General features: G+C 42.5%; 1 long non-coding RNA gene across 1 annotated transcript; it reads left to right on the top strand.

The window, feature by feature from the left end:
- The first annotated feature begins 2,822 nt into the window (after positions 1-2,822).
- Positions 2,823-6,736, top strand: LOC145518615 (uncharacterized). The gene is made up of 2 exons (XR_014063033.1): positions 2,823-4,626; positions 5,224-6,736. It is a non-coding gene; the product is annotated as an uncharacterized LOC145518615 (long non-coding RNA).
- Positions 6,737-7,984: the final 1,248 nt, after the last annotated feature.

Here is a 7,984-nt window from a genome sequence, read left to right on the forward strand (position 1 = left end):
AAGGGCTATAATTTCTTCTCATTACACTATCTTTTATGTGTATGTGTATATCCTATTCATAGCATTTTCCAAATTCCAAATTGACCAAAAGGTTGTGGAATATGAAGTAAAAAAATATACATGTATGTACTGAATTTCAACATTTAATTATTAAATAGTATGCATAAAATAAATATATATAATAACACATATGTTATATAATATTAATTACACATAATCATATATATTATAGGGGCTTTCCCAGTGGCTCAGTGGTAAAGAATCCCCTGCAATGCAAGAGACACAGGACATGGTGTTTGATCCCTGGGTTGGGAAGATCCCCAGGGGGAGGAAATGGCAACCCACTCCAGTATTTTTTCCTGAAAAATTCCATGCACAGAGGAGCCTGGCTGGCTACATATAGTCCATGGGATAGCAAAGAGTCAGATATGACTGAACAACTGAGCATGATATATAATATATATATTAAGTTACTAAATAATACACACATAAATATATATGTATTTTATACATGTTAGTCGGTCAGTCATGTCTGAATGTCTGCGACCCTATGGACTGTAGCCTGCCTCTTTGTGACTCCTTGGACTATAGCCTGCCAGGCTCCTCTGTCCGTGGAACTCTCCAGGCAAGAATACTGGAGTGGGTAGCCATTCCCTTCTCCAGGGCATCAAACCTGAGTCTCCTGCACTGCAGGCAGATTCTTCACTGTGTGAGTCACTGGGAAAGTCCCATTTTATACATAACATATATTATATAAAATATATAATGTATTATACATTATAAATACACATGGCATGTATACTAACTTGGACACATGTAGTACAATATAATGCAGTGCTATATATATTCATAAAAATTTTTACAACATGGTGCTCTGTAATGACCAGAGGGGTGAGATGGGGGATGAGAGGGAGGCTCAAAAGGGAAAAGATATATGTACATACATAGCTGATTCACTTTTCTGTACAGCGGAACCTAACAGAACATTGTAAAGCAAACATATTCCAATTAAAAATTTTAAAAGTATACAATGTATTTCATAAACTTGAAGAAGTGAAGTGAAGTGAAAGTCGCTCAGTCGTGTCCGACTCTTTGCAACCCCATGGACTATAGTCCATGGAATTCTCCAGGCCAGAGTACTGGAGTGGGTAGCCTTTCCCTTCTCCAGGGGATCTTCCCAACCCAGGTATCACACCCATGTCTCTTAGGTCTCCTGCATTGGCAGGTGGGTTCTTTACCAATAGCACACCTGGGAAGCTCTCTATTCATATGCAGACACATGGCTTTCACTGAAAAATAACTATGATCATAGACTTGGGGTATTTAGAAAATTCTTAATCGACCATTCTATAAAGCTATAAATATACAATCTAACACATATATGCATGTATACACATAACATATTAACTAACTTTGAGGGATCATGCTTATCTGATATCACAGTTGGAGCTATTTTGAAAGCACTTGGGATTGCAAAGTGATGCCTGTACAGTTTCCAAGGTTTTACTGTTACCCAACTCCAATTTGAGGGAACAGGAATTTTGTTGATAATTAGAAGTTTCTTAGTTTTTGCTCTTTCATTATAAACACTGTCAGTGCTGTGTTGTGGGCAGGGCATAGAAGGACATTCAGTGAAGACATGTGATCGTAACTCGCGCTGGGCAGGACTGCTGTGGTGATTGAGACAACCCTGGATTTAGAAAAACACACATGTTATCAGACACACCACTGATCACTTTTAGGCAGATGGTACTACTGTTGAGAAGACTCATACAAATACATTTTACAGACTGAAGGGTTGTATTGTATTTTAAGTCAGTTAATTCCTAAAGACATGTGAGGATTTGCTTTGCCCTGATTCTACAAGTGGTATCTAGGGAAATGGAACACTCTCTTGACTATAAAACAAGAGAAGGGAAAGAACTTGCTATCTAGTCAACCACAGAAAGGAATGATTTTCACCTTTTTTTGAGCACTTATGATGTGCCTGTTCTCTGGAAGCATTCCTGTTTGAGATCACTAATTCTCTGCCAGGATACAGAGTCCACTGTACTCTGTCGATAGTTAGAGAAAAAGCCCAGATTCCAGTGCTTTTAAATGTCAAAATCTGTTCTTTTTGAGTACTTAACATAGCTTGAAAGGAACAAAATCATTGCTTAAAATTTGAAAACTTCTCTCTCTCTGAGCACAGAGAAGTCTGCTTTCAGACTAACTCAGGAAGAATCCATTGAATATGAAAATATCAGATAGTCAACAAGGACCTATTATATAGCACAGAGAACTATATTCAATACCATATGATACAACATAATGGAAAAGAATACTAAAAAAGAATGTAGATAACTGAATTACTTTGCTGTACAGAAGTAAATAACACAACATTGTAAATCAGCTATGAACTGAAGTGAAAGTCGCTCAGTCGTGTCCGACTCTTTGCTACCCCACAGACTATACAGTCCATGGAATTTTCCAGGCCAGAATACTGGAGTGGGTAACCTTTTCCTCCTCCAGGGGATCTTCCCAACCCAGGGATCGAACCCAGGTCTCCCACATTGCAGGTGGATTCTTTACCAGCTGAGCCACAAGTGAAGCCCAAATCAGCTATACTTCAATAAAATTTTGAAAATGAATAAAAAAGGAAACTAGCTCCTCACTGCTTTTACAAGCACACATGCGGCACCGTGGGACCAAGGCCAGACCAGCGAAGGCTTCGCTGCAGAGGTGAGAACAGGAGCGGATCTGGAGCGAATCCTTCCCGCACGAGGAGCAAAGCGCCGGCGCCTTCATCCCGTGACTTCTTCCCGTGTTTAGTGACTCCACGCGGCACCTCGGATCCACCCCCACAACACCCTCCTTCCTACTTTCTGGAACTTCCTGGTTTTGTTTCCTTGCTAAGTATCCGCTATACTTAGGTCAAATACCCGCTATACTTAGGTGAAGCACCCAGGAGTTTAGCACTGTTTTTATGTTATTTGTTTGGGCTTTTTTAATGTTTTTTTTTTGGTCTGCGAAAACCAAGAAAACTATCACTGAATTTCAATTAGTGTGAAAGGCTTACCGGCCATATGAATTAAGACACCAGCTGCTTTTTTAACAACAGAGGCAGGGGCCGGGAGGGGTGCGTGGGCTCTGGGGCGCAGGTCTGACCCCACCTTGGGGTGAGCCCCCTCCCCCCGAGACCTCAGACCTTTCTTCCTCTTTAATCCCACAGATGCTGGCATTTGCCCTTTGCCCTGGTCACACTGTATTGCAATCACTGCCACTGTTTGCTGACAGCCGGGCTTCCCTTCCTAGGAAAGCTTCTAGAGTTTGGTGGGCCCATTTCTTCCCTTGACCGTTTTCCTGATGCCTAGAACAGAGACTGGGCAGACGCTGCACAGACACTTCTTCACTAAACGTCATCAAGGACTAGCTGTCTACCTGCATGAAAAAGAGACGGACTCTATTCCGGGGGCCTATGTGCAGCCAGGCCCTGCCCTCACTGAGCCCCATGGGGAGGCCTCGCCACACAAGCCTCTACAGCTCATTTAATCCGTTTGCAGCCCCATAGGCTTGGCAGTGGTTGCTGCTGGCCAAGACCGTGTGTCAGGTCTACCACATGCCTTTTGCAGATCAGAGTTCCAGCTTCCTACTTCTCCTGACTGTTATTAATCTTGGGAAGAGCCACTGACAAATCCATGAGCTCGGGAACAGTGTATGTGTTCCCAGGAATTACGGACATGCTGCCAAATGGAATGCCAGTCTTTCCACCATATTCTTTGGGGCTTCATAACAAGAAAAGTTTCCCTAGCCAGCAGCTGGTGGGATATATCATAGTCTGGGTAGAACCCAATTACTGTGAATCCTTCTTAATTAAAGTGATTATCAAAGGAATCTATTAAAACTGGGCTCTAATTAATTGTATCCAATTAAGATTTTAAAGCAGAAATTCAGCAATTATTATTTCATAGATTAGGTGGGATGCTCTTGTTTTCTTAAAAGCATTTCCTGAAGAGACAGATGATGAGAGGATACGTAAATTAGGCAGAGAGAAGACTGCAAACCTATCGATAATTATTTGAGTTGACTTCCTGAGTTTCTTCCACTAAATGACATCAAAGCCCCCTCCCAAAAATTAAATGTGATTTCATTAGCATCACAAAATGAAACATGATTTCATAAAGATCAAATCATTTGTTTTAAAAATCTATAGAATGATAGTATGAATTTATGGAGGGGGAGGGGAGGGAAACATTTCATTTAAAAAATTGGAATACATAAATGGAACTGTCTTCTTTTTCCTTTTGTGAGTTTTCTAGCAGATCCTATTTTGACATGAATCCAAAACAATGAACCCCAAGAAGCAAGAAGTAATACAAAGTAGATACTCTCATGCTCAAGACCATAATATACTTTCTTACTTTATGTCAGTGAGTTCTCTCACAACAAAGTGTGTGAAATGCAGGAGACAGGAGAGGCCTGTGGACATTCTGGAAGTCTGACTCGTCGCTATTTCAAATACTCCTACTGAGATCACTAGGAGAGCAAGGACTAGTGACATAGCCTGGACCCCAAGTCAAAGAAAATATGAGAAGAACGTTTTATCCAAAGAAGACAGTTCTTTTCTGCTTCATTTCATCTTACCAGGCAAGAACTATTTTTCTTCAGTTTGGTAAATACTCTGAAGGCACATTCAGTCCTTCATAGCTAATAAGGTTGGACCAAGTCAGTTCTTACAGATGCGTTTGCAAAATGAATTATATATATGTGTGTGTGTGTGTGTGTATATATATATATATCAGAATGAATTATATATATGCATCACTATATATAGTGATGAGTATGCAGATATATGTGTGTATATATAGAAAGATAGATGAGTATACAGATATATATATGTGTGTGTGTTGTGTGTGTGTGTGTATAGTGATCATCAAAGGAATCTGCAACTGCATATGTGTATATACGTGTATGTGCATATATTCACATTCTTAGAAAGAAAAATCTAGCAAACTCTCCTATTTGTCAGTATAATTCACCCTACCCCACCTCACTCCCCACAAAAGCAGATGCCTCTACATGGATTTAATGTCATGGTGAGAGGCTATTTGCTGATGAATTGTATTCCATATGTTCTAAGAGTCACTGACTTTACCCATATGTCATGCATCACGGTTTTTAGACTCAGCTGTCAAACATAAAGAAACAATACACCTTCATATCATCTTCCTTTCCTCATGGCAGCAAATACTTCCTGCTTGAGTTTCCAAGGAAGAGAACCCACGTCCAGGAGCACGGCTCTGAGGTTTCATGGATGCGCAGTTCCAGGAGCAGGCAAGAAGCAAAAGCAGCTGGATGACCAACGTGGCCAGTCCAAGACTGGGATCTCAATCCCCGAGCCCCCACACTGGGACCTCTAAACAAGTGGAAGCTAATGCCTGGCAGCGGTGGAGTTAGTGAGAGTGCCAGGCCATACATATCATGCCCCGGCTGGGAGACAGACATCGATTCAGATGATCCTGGCGGGGACTCAGCCTTTAGCAGACGCACTTGATGCCCACAGTACTGGGCATCCTGGCCGTGCTGAGACCCATCTGTCAGAGTGGCAGCCTGCCTATTCCGAATGGGTTGGATCTTTCCAGTAAACCTGAGGTGCCAGGCAGGAGTGGATCATCACAGGGGGCATGTATAAAACTGCAAGTGTCATCGATTCTACAGGAAGCTCTTCACTTCTGCCAGTCCCGTTCCTGGCCCGGTTCCTTGTCATCACCACACCTGTTGACAGCTGTTCATAGAAATAGACTGGATTTGCCCTCGAAAGGCAAAGCCAGCCCTTCAAAACATGTCCTCGTGCCAAGAAGACAGGTGGTTCTTCAGCGGGTGTCTGATGAAGTCAGGAAGATAACTCAGGGCATAAAAATGTTTTTATAAAAGAATATAGAGTATTCTCCATGGGAACGCTTTGAAGCAGCCCCATATGTGACCACAACTATGAAACTCGGTAGAATGTTCGCTCAGTAGGATCAGAAGAACATGGGCTAGTATCAAAAGGAGACCTTGACAGAGATGGCAGCATTCATGGGTGACTCACAGCCACGGCACAGCCCTTTGAACAAAGGATCACAGTGACAGAGACAACTGGCACTCGGGCATGTAATGGTGCATTCGCTTGCCTGAGTCAATTGTTTGTCAGTGAAGATTATTTTGCAATTTGTAAGGTCCGTTTGCTTTCTTACTCGTTGAGACATGAAGCCTAAAGGCAGTTGTCTAGAAAGAGCAAGTGTGTGTGATATTCAAAGGAGGTCCTGCTGCTGCTGCTGCTAAATCACTTCAGTCATGTCCGACTCTGTGCGACTCCATAGACCCATAGACGGCAGCCCACCAGGCTCCCCCGTCCCTGGGATTTTCCAGGCAAGAACACTGGAGTGGGTTGCCATTGCCTTCTCCGAAAGGAGGTCCTACTCCATAGAAAACCATGGCAAGGTAAGAAGCCAGAATTTTTAATATCAGAGTATCCTCTCTTGGAATCTCTGAAGTAATAACCTCTCATGAAAATATTTTATAGAATGAATCTAACATTGCTTTTTGTAGACAATTTAATGTAAGCAAGTCTCCTAAAGTAACATGGCTTTTGTGAATTTTGTAAACCAAAAAAAAAAAGGATCAAACGTTCATATTTCCACAGTGTGAACCTACTACTGGAACTGGAATCATAACTGAGGACTACACTAATATTAAAAATGAAAAATGCATTAAACAGAAGAACTGTGAGGATGTTTTCTTTTGGCAGAAATTACACAGCTGTCTTTCATCAACATCACGCCTTGACCGGTGACTGCCTACCAAGCACTGATAGGGGAAGGACTCTTGGCCAGGCCTCCCCATGAGTGCAGGCTCCAGTAGAGTTGTGGCGATGTGAAGACCCTCAAAATGCAGATGTCATATCACAAATCCTAGCAACGCAAATCAGAATAGGAGAAGGGCTGCGAGACGAGTCAGAGTTCAAGGGTAGCTCCCATGGAGGAAAGGCTTTCTAAAGAGTGTAGCATTTCAGACAGACTTTGAAAATCAGGTAGAATTCAGGACAGGCCATTGCTCTTAAGGCATTTATCATCAGAAAAGTGAAAGAGAAAATGTATTAAAATATATGCTTAAGAAAATGAGTATTGCTGCATGTGTGATATAAAGCTGAAATGACCAAAAAAAAAAAAACAAGAATGTGAAACAGATTCGTTTATCTCTAATACTAGAGGCTTCCCTTGTGTCTCAGCTGGTAAAGAATCCGCCTGCAATGCGGAAGACTTGGGTTCGATCCCTAGGTTGGGAAGATCCCCTGGAGAAGGGAAAGGCTACCCACTCCAGTATTCTGGCCTGGAGTATTCCATGGACTGTAAACTCCATGGGGTCACAAAGAGTCGGACACGACTGAGCGACTTTCTCTTTCAATAGTGGAGTCAGTGCCATTTAAGATCTTTTCCATTTCTACTATTGTAAGTAAATTACTACTATTAAAAAAAAAAGAAGAAACAACTCCCAGGTGTGTTATGTTAAAGATTGTCCCTTTGAGGGTTCTTCCTTTGAATGAAGCTGTCTTGGGCGTCCTGTGATCGCCACAGCAGGTTTCTTACACAGGTGATGCCAGGTGTGGAGGTTCAGGGGGGCAAGCTCATCACACTCTGTGCCCACAGTCCTGAGCAGCCCAGAGAACTGTGGTTGCATGTGTGAGCTTTGCGGGCCATACAGCTGTTGTCCCTGCCTCCCTCCCTGTCTCTCTCTCTCCTTCCTGGCAGTCTCAGCACCGAATGCAGGGTTCCCTTTCCCTTTAGGTGTTTCAGTGTGTGGGGGTCGTTCTTACATGAGACGCCCTCCTGCCCCATCCTTCTTCCTGTCTACCTGATTCATCATCCATTCCCTAACTCCCCGCATAGGACGTATATATATCCGCTCACATCTTTCTCAGGAAAAGGGTGGGGACAGGAACATAAAACGCCAATTTACAACACCT

Source organism: Giraffa tippelskirchi, chromosome 8 (assembly GCF_054371585.1).
Source record: "Giraffa tippelskirchi isolate mGirTip1 chromosome 8, T2T-mGirTip1v1.2.pri, whole genome shotgun sequence".
In the NCBI taxonomy this organism is placed as follows: Eukaryota; Metazoa; Chordata; class Mammalia; order Artiodactyla; family Giraffidae; genus Giraffa; species Giraffa tippelskirchi.